The 16595-nt window shown below is 37.9% G+C and overlaps 1 protein-coding gene across 2 annotated transcripts in view; it reads right to left on the bottom strand.

The window, feature by feature from the left end:
- Positions 1-16595, bottom strand: part of RhoGEF64C (Rho guanine nucleotide exchange factor at 64C) — a 182182-nt gene that overhangs the window by 135563 nt on the left and 30024 nt on the right. The window lies entirely within an intron of this gene.

Genomic DNA, 16595 nt, shown 5'->3' with positions numbered 1-16595 from the left:
CCTCTCCACACAAGCTAAGACCAGGGAAGGCCAGGCAATGGCTGCTGATGACTCAGCAGACAGACCTATAGGCTCCCCCAAAGCCCTCATCCGTAGCTCACAAGGATGGCGAGGTTGCAGCGATCAAAGGTACTAACGAGACTGACCATATATACATATGATCAGCACCTAAGACTCCTCACCCCCTAACATGGAACAAGGAGGGCCAGGCAATAGCTGCTGATGACTCAGCAGATAGACCTATAAGCTCCCCCAAACCCCCCCCCCATCCTTAGCTCACAAGGATGGCTAGGTTGCAGCGTTCAAAGGTACTAACGAGTTTGAGCGGGACTCAAACACCAGTCTGGCGACCACCAGTCAGGGACGTTACAGGTGGTCCTCAACTTACGACCATTCGACTTACAAACATTCAGAGATACAAACACAAATCTAACTGAAAATAACAATGATAAGATAAAGAAATATTGTAATAAAACAATATCATATCATTTAATACAGTAAGCAAAATGACATTTGGAATAACCTTATATGAAATGGGACGATTTGTTGACTTATGTAGCTGGAAATCCTAATCATGGGATTCAGGTTAGGCCTACAATAGGCCAAAATGTAACAAAAATCGACTTACAAATATCTTAGTACCAAACAATTCTTCACCCAAGGGGTTACTGCACTGTAATTGTTCAGTGGCTAGTTTCCTCTTAGTAAGGGTAAAAGGGACTCCTTAGCTATGGTAAGCAGCTCTTCTAGCAGAAGGACACTCCAAAATCAAACCATTGTTCTCTAGTCTTGTGTAGTTCCATAGCCTCTGTACCATGGCCTTCCACTGTCTTAGGTCAGAGTTCTCTTGCTTGAGGGTACACTCGGGTGCACCATTCTATCTAATTTCTCTTCCTCTTGTTTTGTTAAAGTTTATATAGTTTATATAAGAGTTATTTATTTTAATGTTACTCTTCTTAAAATATTTTATTTTCTACTTTTTCCTAAGGTTGTAGCTTAGCAAGTGATAATAAAATGATATTTTCCTTATAAAATAAAATTTTGAATATACTTACCGGCTGGTTATATAAGAATGGCTAGCGTCCCTGACGCCTCGGCAGGAAATTCAAAAATCTCGCTCAGCTGTCGCAGATATGCCAGGTGTACACTAGTGCCCTCACGGTACAACAGGTAGAACTATACCAACCTCTTCAGATTTTCCATGCCCCATGGTCTCTAGAGGGGAGGAGGGTGGGTTTTTAACTTACAGTATATAACCAGCGGGTTAGTATATTAAAAAATCTATTTTATTATGAAAATATCATTTTAAATATAAAACTTACCCGTTGGTTATATAAGAATGGCTGATTGACACCCTTGTTGGTGGGTCAGAGACACCTGCATAATTGGAAATTCACTTAAGCGTTACACAAACTACTTAAAGAGGTTCTCACCTGATAAGGAAGCTGACAGCAATGCTCTGCCTCATTTTGTCTGCTATCCTTAGAAGATCCAGCAGTCCACCCAGGGGGCTGATGATCTCTAGGAGCTGTCAAACGGTTCAATAACCTATAACATGACAGGACCTCAACTAATACCCTTGTTCCGGGCACTCTCTAGGAACAAAATGACCACCTGACTAGATCAAAGATTGCGGAGGATTGTCGACCAATCTTCACGTACAATCATAAAAACATATATAATAGTTCCAAGAGAAGAACAGGGGTACTAGGAATATAGGGAAATGTAGTGGTGAATGTCTCACCTACTACTTCACTCGTTATTACGAGTGAACCCAAAACGTAGACGTCCTCATAAAGAGACTGAATACGATCTAAGAAATGCAAGGCGAATAAAGGAATACCCCTTCACAAGGCTGTATATGCGATGCTTTGCAGAGAACAGATTAGTTTAAAAGTTACAGAAGCTCTTATAGCTCTAACTTCATGAGTCTTTACCCTTTCGACATGTTACGATCTGTTACACAACAGTATGAAAGAACTCTTGTCATTAAAGTCTATACTAGATGATAGAGCGTTTTAGAACATAGATAGCGCAGGCTTCTTGACCGTGCACCAAAGAGTCATGAATAGACTCTTAACCTCTTTGGTCCTGTCCCGATAAAACTCCATCGTTTTAACCGGGTAAAATATTCTTCATAGCCCTTCACAAACCAAATCCGAGAGGATAAAGATCCCGAAAGATTTAGGACATTGATGAGAAGGACGTTTGTTAATGATCAAGAATCCAGGATGCAAGGTGCCTATGGCTTAACCATTGTGAAGTCCATGTTCTTGCTAAAAGATTGAACTTCACTGGCTCTCAACTATAGTAGACTTATCTAGAAAGTCTCCAAAGTTAGGCCTTAAAATGAAACCAAGTGTGAAGGCTCTTATCTGTCACTACCGCGAAATTCCTGAAACGAATCTTAAATTTAGGCTGGAGCCTTTTAAATCATCTTAAATGACCTGAGAAGATCTATATGGTCTTTATTTGATAGATGCAATCTTCTGCGTCTGCAGACAACTGTCCGCATACTCCCTTGATGGTCGAGGAGGAAAAAATGTGTTTTCCTTCCAAGGTCTGAGAAGAAACAGGCCGCTTGTCTTAAGAGTTACCACATGATGAGCCCTTTAGCTCTACACTACTCCATGAAACACCCTAATTGGGTTGTAAAACCTTGGGGCAAAGGTCCCTTGTACAAGCAATAGCCTCAGCTGTCTCCTTCGAACAACCTCTTGATCATAGGGGTTTTCCAAAATACTGGAGGCAGCTAGACCTAAAGCTTGATGGTTTAAAAATAAAGCGTTCGAGATCCTGACACAGGAAAAAAACAGACTGATGACATGCTTCCAGCAAACACCCACAATGACCCCAGCATGGGACCAGTATGGTTCCAGCCTGCAGTATATGCCCATCAAGTCGTGAGAGAGAGAGAGAGACAAGATCTAGACCTCCTCCCAACATGCATCCATATCAGTAGCAAGAAACCGATACTGAAGCTAGGCCTGCTGAAAAGAAGCATCAACAACATGAACCTCATGCTGTGAAGTTAAGACCTGATCATGTGTACCAACAAATGTTCAACACACAAAGTCAAAGTTTGACGCAAGAAAGTGTTAGCTGTGAGGCGACAGCGACACGAAGACAAGACAACAGTCTGTCCATACTGCTGTGAGCCAAAGACTAGACTGTATACGTCTAATATGCGACTAAAATGTCGCATGTGCTTGCATCCCCGTAAGGTGCTAGCGTGCTGTATGCGTTCACCTTGTCGAGTGGATACAGCGCTCTGTGTACGTCTCGCCTGCTGTAAATCTACAGCGTGCTGCCCGTAGGCAACAGTATCGTGTCCGGTCAGTGGCACAACGGAGCAACTGTTAGTCTATCATGATGCGGAAAAACCTGACTGACCTTATCCAGTATATGTCCCGGCTGGCACACGCATCTAGGTTGCTTAGAATTTCAGGTTGCCATGTTTGTCAAGAGATGCTCGCGTGTAGTATGCGTCCGCATGAGTGGAGACGCGTATCCCGCAGATCGCGAGGATGGGACAACTAGATGAAAGGATCAACTTTGACTGTCAGCGTCTGAGCCCGCATGTACGTCTGAGCCGCTATAAGCGTCTGCTCTACCGCCTCCCAACACAAGAGCCTATTTTTGCGAGGAGACGCTGCTCAGCATCGGAGAACTATGCTATATGATACTAAAGGAAAACCATCCCTTTGATCTATGATAGTCCTCACTCTTTTAGGAGAAAACAATTTTTCCCCCCAAGAATCGTAAACGCTAAAAAGAGATGAAATTTACCTCCTTTAGCTCAGACCAACCCTACACTCGCGGGGCAGCTTGTGCGCCACCTCAAGCGTAAGCGAAGGCTAGAAGAGATCATCAACCGCAGCCCCGTGAGCGACCTGGGAGAGTCCCTATGACATTCCCAGCGCGCCTTGTGCGTGACCTGAACGTATCCCATGCTATGAGATATCGTTAACAGTAGTCGCCCGACCCCAGAAGAAAGTACTAAACAATTCCTCAAACAGGGGGCAGAGAGGAAGTGTAAACAGAAGCAAACTGAGCACCTCTTCTCTCAAAGAATTATGCGTCTTGCGCGCTTTTGGCGCTGACACGTCGCCTTTTTTCAACAGAAAAAACTTCCGGCAAACATCAATAACTGAGGGATAAGTTACTAGAAAACATTCGACTCCTGAAAGGTCTCGGACGTATTGATTGTTGATGACCAAGTCTAGGTTCTGCGACCTTCTAAGAGGACAAACTCTGTCTTCCCTGACTGTGCTTCAGATTCCAGAGGAAGAACCAGGATTATAATGACTCTTCTGACTTCCGCTCTTCTCGTGGAAGAAAAAACACACCCAATTGTTTCTCATTTAAGAATCGCAACCCACCTGCTGGGAGAGCAAGTTCTGTTCACGTGCCTACATGATGATTAACTTCCTAGACTAGTAGACAGGAAGAACGTCAAACGTCATCCGATTGAAGCTGCGCTCTGATTAAATAGACGACGTACGGACCAAGGGTCCGCTCCGTTCTTTTACCAGGGCTGCCAGAAGCTGTTTAGCCTGGCTCCCACTGCTGCTCGAAGGGGAGAGCAGTCAGACCCTGCCTCGACTGGGCTTGACTCCTCTTTTCCTTTGCTTCCTTGCCTCTGGTTTGAAAGTACTTCTCCCTATAGGTTTACCTCGAAAAGGCTGGGCAGAATGAGAATATGATGTCCCCTCCTTAGTTCTACGAGAAGAGAAGGGCGTAGGTAAAACCTTACTGACTGTTTTAGTAACCAAAGCTTGAGTAGCCTTCTGAGCCCAATTTGCAGGCACTTCCTTAACTAAATCCTGCTGAAAAAGAGCCGAAGATATGGGCGCAAAAGCAACTCCGATCTCTAACATGGAGTGATACCCGCAGAAAAGAAGGAACCCAAAGTAGCTCTTTTCTTTATAACTCCTGCAGTAAGTAAAGCAGCCAGCTTGTTAGAGCCATCCCTGACTGCCCTGTCCATACAAGACATAAGTTGGATAAGACTACTTGTGTCCGTGTCCTTTATCTCGGTTACGAGAGTGCTTAAGACTCCCAGTGACCACTCAAGTAAATTAAATACCTCAACTCTCTGAACTATCCTTTCATGGCCAGGAGACGGGAAGAATCTACCAGGTTTGAGAAGTCTCCCTGCGCAGACGCCGGAACTCCCAAACCCAAAACTTCCCCCGTCTCATACCAAACGTTCGACTTAGAAGCTAACTAGGCTGGTGGAAAAGCGAAGCATGTCCTGCCCAGAGCTTTCCTTAAATCCATCCATGCTCTTATTAACTTCAATACTCTCTTAGAGCGGGAAAGCACCTTTTTTGTATAGAAGGAAGTCTCCACTGCCTTGCCTAAGGTAAACTCATAAGGGGGAGATCGCGGAGTAACGTGTAAAATAGTCTGGAAAAAATTCTGAGAAGACTAGCTTTTTTTTTTTTTTTTTTTTTAGTCCACCGAATGTTGAGGTGGTTTCTCTTACTTTCTCTCTGAGATATCCTCCAATTGATCCTCGTGAGAGAGAACCTCATCCGGGTCTACTTCTAACAAATCAGAGATTGGAGCTAAGCAGGCGCATCAGTGGTAACATGGGCGCGCTTGCGTTGTTCCATATTCACATCAATTGACAGCCACTTGCCTTGGTTTGCTGTCACGATTGATTTTATAATAGAATAAATCTAGCTGGCGCTGGCGCTTCGCCTCGTCCTGGCGCGCCGCGCTCACGTGATATTCGCGCTACCACCGCTGCTTGCGCTGGTGCTCTGCCCACTCATGACTCGACTGGGGTGGGTTGTCGCGCTGGCGCCGACACTCAGCGCCTTCATCAAATAACTTCCGAGCCTCGTCACGCTTCCACTCAGGCTCCACTTGCGCCTCGCGCCTGCCATTTGGCGAACGTCATTAAGCTTAAACTAACGATCGGCTGTCTGCTTCTTTTAATAGTTGTTGTGAAACAGAGCTCTGCCGAGACAAATCTACATCGACCTGCCGCTGAACAGTGAAACTGAGAGACCGCCTGTGCGATATCACGTCGGTCCCAGAGACAACAGGCCACCTGTGCGACAACGGGTCTACCACCGAAGACTAACGCCCAGGATCACCGTCAACAGCCGAACGATAAGACTGCATCATCAACAAGAGCTGTTGTTTGAAACGTAAATACGCAGAACGAATCTAATATTGTTTTCAGCTCAGCGCCTGAAAAGCGCGTATAATATTTGACAACATTAATACCTCGCTCTATCTATAACGAGGGTGAGCGCTCTGCGCTCAAGAGGACTTCTGTTCGGATTTTAAAAGACTGTAGCGCCTAGCTAGTCTCTCGATTCCTTTCGTCGTTCGACTTAACTTCTCCCCTTCCGGGAGCTTGACAGAGGTCTAAGACTAGGATAACGACAGATCCGAACAGAAGCACTCTCCACTGAATAAAATTCACTGCGTAATTTAACACTAAAAATTTTCATTCTATTCTTTGTTAAAAAGAAAGTTTCACAATCATTTGAAAACCATAGTATACGTTCTCTCAAACGAAATGAACTCATTTAAAGAGAGACTTACAATTTTCTCAATCGTTCGAATGGGAAGGAAAAATTACTGAATCCCATATAAATGCAGCGAAAAATTAATTATTAAATATTAAATATTACCTTAGTAGGTATAATATTTATAAAATAAAATAAACCCTTAAATTAAGGAATTCCAATAAGAGATGAATCATCACCGGTATTTATTGGAACATTTACACTTAATATAAAAACAATCTTAGTATTCCACTACGCAAATAACGATACATAGAATCGTGCGCTACATCGATTCGTATAAACATTAAGTGAAATTTAACTTCCTTTAATTTCTGACTAAGGAAAAATACTGACAGGAACAATTAATTTCAAAATAAAATGTTCCTTTTATATAGTACAACTAAAAAACTTGAGAAGTAAGAAGAATGTACTATTCATAAAAATCTCTATGAAATATTGTAATATTGTAACAATACTGATAATTGCGTAACAACTGAATGGTAGTTAATCTTTGCAAACAGATTGAAGATTACCTCAAGAAAACTATTAAAAGGATAAAATTTTCTTAGATTGATAATCCTTTAATTAAATTTATAACTTAATATTTCAAAAGAAAGTATTCACTTATAATTCTTTGTAAAAGCAAGTCGGACTTGTAGCCTACGACATAAGGCTGTGACGTCATCAATGGACGAGATGTTTACCTTTCGTCCTATGCTTTCGTGAGGTTTAAAATAGGTCGATAAACCTTTTAATCTTACCTTTTAAGTTATAAATACGTGATCACATTTCAAATAAAAGAAAAAAGCGAAAGCCTAAACTCAAAAAACGTTAATACATCACCAAATAACGTCCAAACAGAGTAAAAAGTTAGAGAGAATTTCCAATAGAACCGACGGCCATGCTGGCAGGGAAAAATCTGAAGAGGTTGGTATAGTTCTACCTGTTGTACCGTGAGGGCACTAGTGTACACCTGGCATATCTGCGACAGCTGAGCGAGATTTTTGAATTTCCTGCCGAGGCGTCAGGGACGCTAGCCATTCTTATATAACCAGCGGGTAAGTTTTATATCTAAAAAATAATAATAATAACTGATATCACATTACAGGCATAAATGTCACAAGGCTCTGAATATTACACCATGTTAACAAGTACCAATTATAACTGATACATCATTGGCTATTCATCATGGTAACTATCTCTTTGAAATGGATATATAAGAGGAAAAGTTGTTCAAATCAATGATAACTAAATAAATAACAATACATAAATAAGATTGGTGTTAATAGCTTCATTGTAAAAAGTCATAATTGAAGAGAGAGAAACCCCCTGACAAAGTTAGGTCACAGTAGCCTACGTGAAGTTAAGTAGTTTAATGATCTAATCTAGTTTACTGATTTTAAAATATTTTATTTTGATTATTTATTACTTCCCTTGTAGCTTATTCATTGTTTCCTTTCCTCACTGGGATATTATTACCTGGTGGAGCCATTGGGCTTATAGCATCTTGCTTTTCCAACTAGGGTTATAGTTTGGCTTTTAATAATAATAATATTGTCATAGTGAGATAAGTAATATTTAGTACTTGATACCTATGAATGAATACAAATACTGTACAAAATATATAGTTTTCATGATATTTTCTGTGATTTAGACAAATCAAACATTAATTTCCCTGTTATGGTGTTCATCCATTGGACGAACACCATAACTAGTGAAATACCCTTCCCTAACTTAACCTAACTTAGGGTGCCTTATGTTAATGTGATATACAGTGATACATCCTAAACCAAATGTAACTTAAACTAGGCCACCAAGTCCTACTCGGGCTGACGTCTTCATCCCCAACCTAACCTGACATAGGGTGCCATGACAAAAGCCATAAAACAAATATTTGCTTGTTTATGTACCAACCATGTGTCACACGATCGTACATAGTAACGACATTTCTCTTTTTTCTATATATTATCCTTTATATCTTCGCTCTCCCCACGCACTGACAGTGACCTGAATCAACTTGTCTGTTTTTCTTACCGTTAACTGTTAATAAAAACAGTTGCCAGTTGAACAGGAAATAGCCTGTTATATTTCATGACCTTCTTACCCGGAATTGATGTACAGTACTGTATATATAAACTGGACGTTCTGTAATAAACTTACTCAGTTGCTTTCATCTTGCCTTTCGAGTCACAGCCTCTCTCGGCTCGTCACATTTATATACCTCTGATATGTGTTGTTCATATCGACGCTGCGCAATAACTTACCGAGTACTCAAGATTACTTTCACATAGTGGTTCGGCACATATACTGTTGGCGTTAAGAGGAGAGCATAATGAATTAACCAATCATTCATGATATCTATCAATGATAAATTTGTCCACGTCATACTAAAAACTATCGGAGACACCAATTTTTGCATGCTGTATATGCGATAATCTTAATTTTCAGAATCTATACTTATCCATATATATTTTTTCTAGTTATTTATAAAAACCAAATTAAAAATAATCAGAAAAACCCCAAAATGTTTTCTATTCAAAATAACTTGCTTATTAAATATATAAGACCAAGTGTTTTCATAAACTATAACTATCGCCACTGAGTACAGTAGTACCTCTACATACGAATTTAATCAGTTCCACAACCAACTTCGGATGTAGAAAATGTTCGGATGTAGAAACGAATTTTCCCATAAGAATACTTTGACATAGGATTAATTTGTGGTTGACCCCAAAAACCTATGATAACTCCTTAATAAATTACTACACATAATTACACATGACAATAGGCACTCTAAATTAGATAATAGACATGTAAAAAAGAATAATTATCAAGAAATAATAAACAAGAAACGGGTTTTTAGCGTCACTTTACCTTAGAAAGTCCAGCGCAGGTGTTGGTCTTGCTACGCAGAGAGGAGGTAGAGAGGTTGACTACGATAATCGTACACTACCGTAACTTATTCTAACTTACACTAAGTGAACTTTAACCTAACTTTGCATATTTATTTTTTTATTTTTTTTATTTATATTTTTTTTTACATTTTCTTTTTTTTCTTTTTGATGATTAATTTTAATCATTTTCACTCTACACTTAAAATTGATTGAATTTTTTTCTCTTCAATCTTTGCCGTTTTCTTTGTTTCACTTTCTTTCGCTTCACTCTTTGCCGTTTTCTTTGAACCACTTCCTTCCTCTTCATCACGAGTTCGCTTTGTAGTTTTTTTAGAGAAACTATCGATAGAAAGTTGCTTGGTACAGCTTTTCAGAATATTTCGAAAATAAATTAGGGAAACATCATTAAACTGCGCAACTACACGACAAACTTGCAATTTCTTTGGATGGTATTTGTCGATGAAGTCGACCACGTCTTGATATTTTCCTAACACCTCTTTTATTTGTGCCGAACCTAACACATGTTCTACCTCCTCGATCCCTTCCTTGTCATTACTCATGTGCTCAAACATAGCGTGGAGTTCCTGTAGCTCCTCTGTAGTAAGTTCGTCGTGATGTTCTTTTGCAAGTTCACTCACACGGATGCCACGCTCATGCTTTTCAATAATTCCTTGCTTTACTTCTAAAGAAAGCATTTCCTTATTACTTTTCTCACCACTACCACTACCACTTGCGAAACTAAGCCTTTTAGGACCCATGATTTATGTAAAATAGTGTAAAAGGATGAACGTAAAAAATCACGATGAAAACACAGTTAATAGCAGAATGCACAAGGCACAACCACACGAAGCCGACGAGAACAGAGGAATGTCCCAAGCCACGCTAATTGAGGGTCCCTCCGAGGTAGAAATGCTGCCTTCAATCGGCGGAAATAAAAAATACATCCGGCGCTATGAGTACCATCTACGTGCACGGGTATTGTTTACTTCGGGTGTCGAAAAAAAATTTGGGTTTAGAGTAGGAACGTGTTCGAATTGTACTTCGTGTGTAGAAAAATTCGGATACAACCGGTACGACGAAAATTGCTTACTTCGTGTCGAAATAAAATTCGGGTGTAGAGTCGAAAAATTGCTCAAATTTTACTTCGGATGTTAGAAAATTCGGATGTAGATACGTTACGTTCGTGTGTAGAGGTTCCACTGTATAATATTTTCTGAATAAACTTTTTTAAAAATTCAGTACACTTCACAGTTCATAGGTAAAACTTTCCAACATTTCTGTGCTAAATATTCAGGAAAAAGCTGTTTATATTGCACCAAAATACAGCCATATAGTATGTATGTATGTATGCATGTACAATATGTTATTTATATAAATCCAACTTTCGACAAAAAAACGATTTTTTGACACTTCATAAGAACAGATCTTGTTCGTAACCCAAGGACCTCCTGTATACAGACACCAACATAGCGGAATCCTGACAGCATCTAACTCTTGTCCTTTTCGCTAAAGAATTCATCATAAGAACGCGCAAATAACCTGAAGGGTTTATGAACTGCTGTAGAAGAAGAATTGGTAATATTCTGTATCAAGACTTGAACGGTAAACTTAACAATTTGTGGTATTCATTTTTAAGATAAAAACTATAATAAATTTGACTAACATGCACTTATTCAATCTTCCTTGGCCATAACTACAAACATGGCCATATGTTTTCAAAGGATATGAATGAGCGTCATGTTTAAGTTAATGGCTACTAGTGCAGGAGCAGCGGGGATATGTAACGGCTCCTCACCTATCCTTCCCCCTAGTTTCCTAGACCGGGTTAAGTCTATTAGGGGTGCAGATATCTATGATTATCTACGGATACGTCCCTGATTATACACGATGTCTTAGGATAATCGCTCCGGGGGTTAGAACCCCGTGATACTTGATGTTAATTCTCTTGTAATATCACGCGCAGAAATATTATACAGTAGGAAGCTGCCGGATGGACCTTCCATCAGGACGACATGGCTATCTCACTCAAAAATACTTTTCCTATGTCAAAATCTGTTTATCTTGCATGCCCAATAAGGTCAGGATGTTAGCCTACATCCTAAGTGAATTTGCGTTTGATAGAGCTTCCTTGAGACACCGTTTATCCATCACCCCCACCAATCTAACCTAGGATCGATTTATGACCATTATTATTATTATTACTAGCTAAGCTACAACCCTAGTTGGTAAAGCTGGATGCTATAAGCCCAAGGGCTCAAACAGAGAAAAATAGCTCAGTGAGGAAAGGAAACAAAGAAATAAATTATTGATGTAAGAAGTAATGGACAATTCAAATAAAAATATATTAAAAAAATTAACATTAAAACAGATATTTTCATATACAAACTATAAAAAGACTTAAATTAAGTCAGCCTGTTCGACATAAAAACATTTACTGCAATTTTGAGCTTTCTAAGTTTTACTGTCCAATGTTGGAGTTATGGAGATTAGTCAATCCCAAGGTGAAACTGGGAGAAAAACGTAACTGTCGGTAAAATTATACTTATGGACGGGGAAACATTTCGAACAGAAAATATATGCTTTCCTGTAGAAAATAACATGATTTAACTGTATTTGACAGTCATTTCAGCCGAAAATAAACAGAACAACCAATTTGATTATTCCCCACTACACATCCACTAAAACGGGTATGACTGAAATGAAGTCAAATTTAGTGAAACCGAATTATTTACTACATGAAAACATATTTTCTGTTCAATATGTTTTACCCTAAATTTAATGGTTCTTGCTTCACCGTGCACTCGCTTCGCTAGCGAAAAAATAAAAACATCAAGCTACGTATGTACTGACAAGCGGTAATGTTGAGCTGCGCACGCTAACATCAATGATTGATTATTATTTCTTAGACAACTATTCCCGGTATAATTTTATTTAGAATAACTAATGGTTCTGGCTTCGCCGTGTGCTCGCTTCGCTCGAGAAAAAAGAAAATCATCAAACTACTGTGCATTGCCAAGAGATACATGCTGAGCTGCGCATGCCCCCCCCCCCCCCCCCATTGGTTCTTATTTCTTGATAATTATTCAACAGATTTTTGTAAATCTAAAAATCACAGACCCTAAATTTCAATAAAAACAAATTAATGGCTTACTTCATGATCAGGACATCAAATGTGCTTCTCATCCTTGTAAGATAATCAAGAACAACACTTCAGGCACTGTAATACTTGTGGTATGACATTGTGCGCTTTTAGAAACGTGTTAGCTACACTTGGTGGCATACATAAAAAGAATTCTGAAAGGACTGAAGCTAAGCACTTGAAGTGATAACAAAGCAAGGGGGAAATATAAACCCCGTATATAAGTTTCCATACGTACGGTTATGTGATTGGTTAACGGAAACATCAGTGTAACAATAAGGCGTTTGTAAAGTAAACTTGAATGGTAAACTCGTTCAGAGCAGTTATTTGCTTTGTGAAAACTGCATGTAATACGGCAATAACAGGAAAAAAAAACAGAAAGGATGAACAATTAGTAAGATAATGTGAAGGAAAGCATCAATATTATTGAATGGGAATACATTAAAATGTTGTAATAAAAAAGGAAAAGACTTTGATTTTGAGAAAATGAGAAATACACACTTGCGTATTGCATCAAAGAATACATACAAACAGTATTAGAAGTGTTAAGTCTGGCAGTGTACTGTACTTGAAAGTCATGAGTAAAAAGAAATACAGTATGTACACGTGAGTATTTCAACAACAAATACATACCTACGCTATTAGAAGGGTCAAATACTCGAGTGTCACGAGTAAAAATGAGGAGGGCTTATAAAAAAATGAGTAATCCTATTGGTCAAAATAAATGGGGGCGGGGTTTATGCGTAGAAGTTCTAATACTGGTTAACACGCAGGCACATGAAAACAAACGGGAGCAAATACAATAGTTTCGTAGATTGTCAAGAAATAAATGAAAAATATACCAGTAGTATAGGACATAGATAATTTGTGCAGTTTTCCATGGATTTATTATGCATCCCAGAAAATAGCGTATAGAGAAGAAAAGGTTTGTTTTACCATTAAATACCGTTTTCTACACCCAATACCCTGGGTTCCCACATGTCGTCCCCCATTATCTACAGATATATATATATATACATATATATATATATATATATATATATATATATATATATATATATATATATATATATATATATATATATATATATATATATATATTTCACTAGGGATTTATATGCATTGAAAATAAGTGTCATTTTCAAAGTATACAGGCATCTTTCCGTAGGACAAAGCTGTTTTTCAGTAGGGAAGCTTTCCCTGTCTGTAACTATAATAAAACCAATTTTCCTATAAAGTAATGGCAAATAAAGATGGGAAAACTTTAATAGAAGGAAGGCAGAACACAGATAAGGTAGAAGGCTAAAATATGGGTGCAGTTGGAGGTTAAAGCGGCAATGCCTACAGTGCACTAACCTATTTACATTGACCTACAATAGGACAACTTACTTTTTCTAATTGCATGGAAGACTCACATAACGGTGAACGGGTAAAGTTTTACCAAATTGTTTAATTTTTTTTTTTTTTCAAACAAAGTATTTCACGGTTTTATTTTAGTTACGGACGTGACAACATTTACTAATAAAACTAAAATGCTTAAAAAAACACACAAGATATGCTGTTTAAAGACATAGGCTTCTTTAAAAGGGGTAAATTTGTAAAACCTGAATTAGCACAGCTTACCTGGACTTGAATTTCCTTCCCAGAGACGATGAAATACCGTAATTTTATATCGGTATATAATTTGTATAACGTAATTTTATATTTCGTATTTTTATAAGCGAATATAACACTTCACACGGTAAAAAAAAATCACATTTGGGAGAAAATTGAGTACGAGCTCCATGAAGTTTCACTGACAGAGTCAGACAGCGATGCAATGTTGCCAGATGGATTAGTCTAAAAATCCCCAAAACTCATATTTCTTCCTTATCACGTAGGCTTAACTAATACATAAATTACTAAAATTCGTGTCAGTAAACTAATTGCAACACTATAAAGGTTTCCTCATCTTTTTTTCTTCTTCATAGAAATTTTAACAGAAATCTAGGGATAAATTCCCACATGTGGCAACACTGCAGAGCTGCAGACCCATATCTAAACAAATCACTTCAAGTCTTCTTCTTCTTGTTCTTGTTCTTGTTCTTCTTCTTCTTCTTCTTCTTCTTCTTCTTCTTCTTCTTCTGTTTTTAGTAGAAGTCTTACTTTTTTATATACTTCTTTTGAAGGTGAAATTATACGATGGTATGGAATGTCTTAACAGTGCATATTTTAGGATGATAACTGGGTCGTTAAACTCTAGCTTAATAAGATTTTTTTTCTAGACAAAACCCAAAAATTGACAGGATTAAGAAATGGATAAGTTACCCATGTTGTAAAGTTTGTTGTCCATTTTAAGGCTAATGAGAATTTCTTAGTATATATTTTCTTACTGGGTTAAATATTAAGGATTTAATTAGTTTATTAATATTTATTAAGCTACCAGACAAATCTCAAAAATTGACAAGAACTATTAAGAATTGGAAAAGTTATCCTTACAGTAGTGTTGACCATTTTCATGAAAAGAATTCCATAATTTCTATATTATTTTGTCTTACTGACTTTAATGCTTATGAGTATATCCTTATAAGAGTATTATTACATACCCTTTTATCAAGCCTTCAGCCTATTTGGCTTTGACTCCTCTAAGTATTGGTCCAAAATAGACTGTTTCATATCATGCCAAACAATCAAGTTACTCAGAAATGAGAATGTGTAAAGAATATGCCTTCGAATTCAACTAAAAACTTGGATTTAAGACATACACCACGGCTCCTCCCAGGTGGGGGGTGGGGTGGACTTTCAAACCCTATGGTTGTGCTAGCCCTCCCTCACAAAAATTGACTTTACTTTTTTACTTTAAGGATTTTTATTAGTCGTATTACACAGGGGAACCTAACGTATTGCAGAATCTTTCACAAGGAAACTGAAGATTTTTGTTTTCTAAATGCTGGAAAGAAGTTATTTTCACACACCAAGGCCCGCCTGAACAGACTCTTAGTGTCTGATGGAGTGCGAGAAATAAACCCCTAAAAGTAAAAAGTAAGTGCTTCGATAATGTGGATTTGACAAAAAAACGAGCAATATACGGTGTGAATTGATTTATGTCTTTGAAGTTAATCTCCAACCATAGTACGAAAAGCAGGATGCCATGAGCCCAAGGGCTCCAACAGGGAAAAAAATAGCCTAGTGAAGAAAGGAATGAAGGAAATAAGGATGTATACGATAAAATGACCGTGAAACTCCTGTAGAAAGTAGGGATACCCTGCAGTATAGGACTAGGAAAGCAGCCCTTAAAGTAAAATGAGTAAAGTATATATTCCTAGGTATTTAGAGTATCACACAGCGTATTCAGTGTTAATTGTTAAATCTACATTATCGAACCACTTAAAGAACGATAAAAATTTAGCTCCTTATTAAAAATCGTATTATCTTCAATATTTTGGATGTATATGGGAGCTTCTTATATAGGCCTATTCTTGGGGTAGCATATTAATACATTTTATGTCGAAATAAAAGAGTAGCCACAAATAAGATGTTGATTGAGGCTAAAAATGTTGGTCATGAAATTTCAGTTGGAGATATCACATTGCAATATGTATATATATATATATATATATATATATATATATATATATATATATATATATATATATATATATATATATATATATATATATCATCTCCCACGCCTATTGACGCAAAGGGTCTCGGTCAGATTTCGCCAGTCGTCTCTATTATTAGCTTTTATTTCAAAACTTCTCCATTCATCATCATTTACTTCGCTAATGTATATATATATATATATATATATATATATATATATATATATATATATATATATATATATATATATATATATATATATATATATGTATATATATCAAAGTGGAAGGCCTTTGGTAATATTGTTTACGTCGGAATATACCGGAGTTGACAACTTGACTACGGTAGGCCTACATATAGAAATAATTAACAGAAGAAAACATACAATAAAAAGCCTGTGTTTACAAGTAGACTAAAGCGGGGTTTACACGGGCGAGCAGCTCGTCG

Source organism: Palaemon carinicauda, chromosome 2, assembly GCF_036898095.1.
Source record: "Palaemon carinicauda isolate YSFRI2023 chromosome 2, ASM3689809v2, whole genome shotgun sequence".
Taxonomy (NCBI): domain Eukaryota; kingdom Metazoa; phylum Arthropoda; class Malacostraca; order Decapoda; family Palaemonidae; genus Palaemon; species Palaemon carinicauda.
The sequence above is the reverse complement of the archived record's forward strand: the minus strand, read 5'-3'. Positions and strand labels throughout refer to the sequence as shown.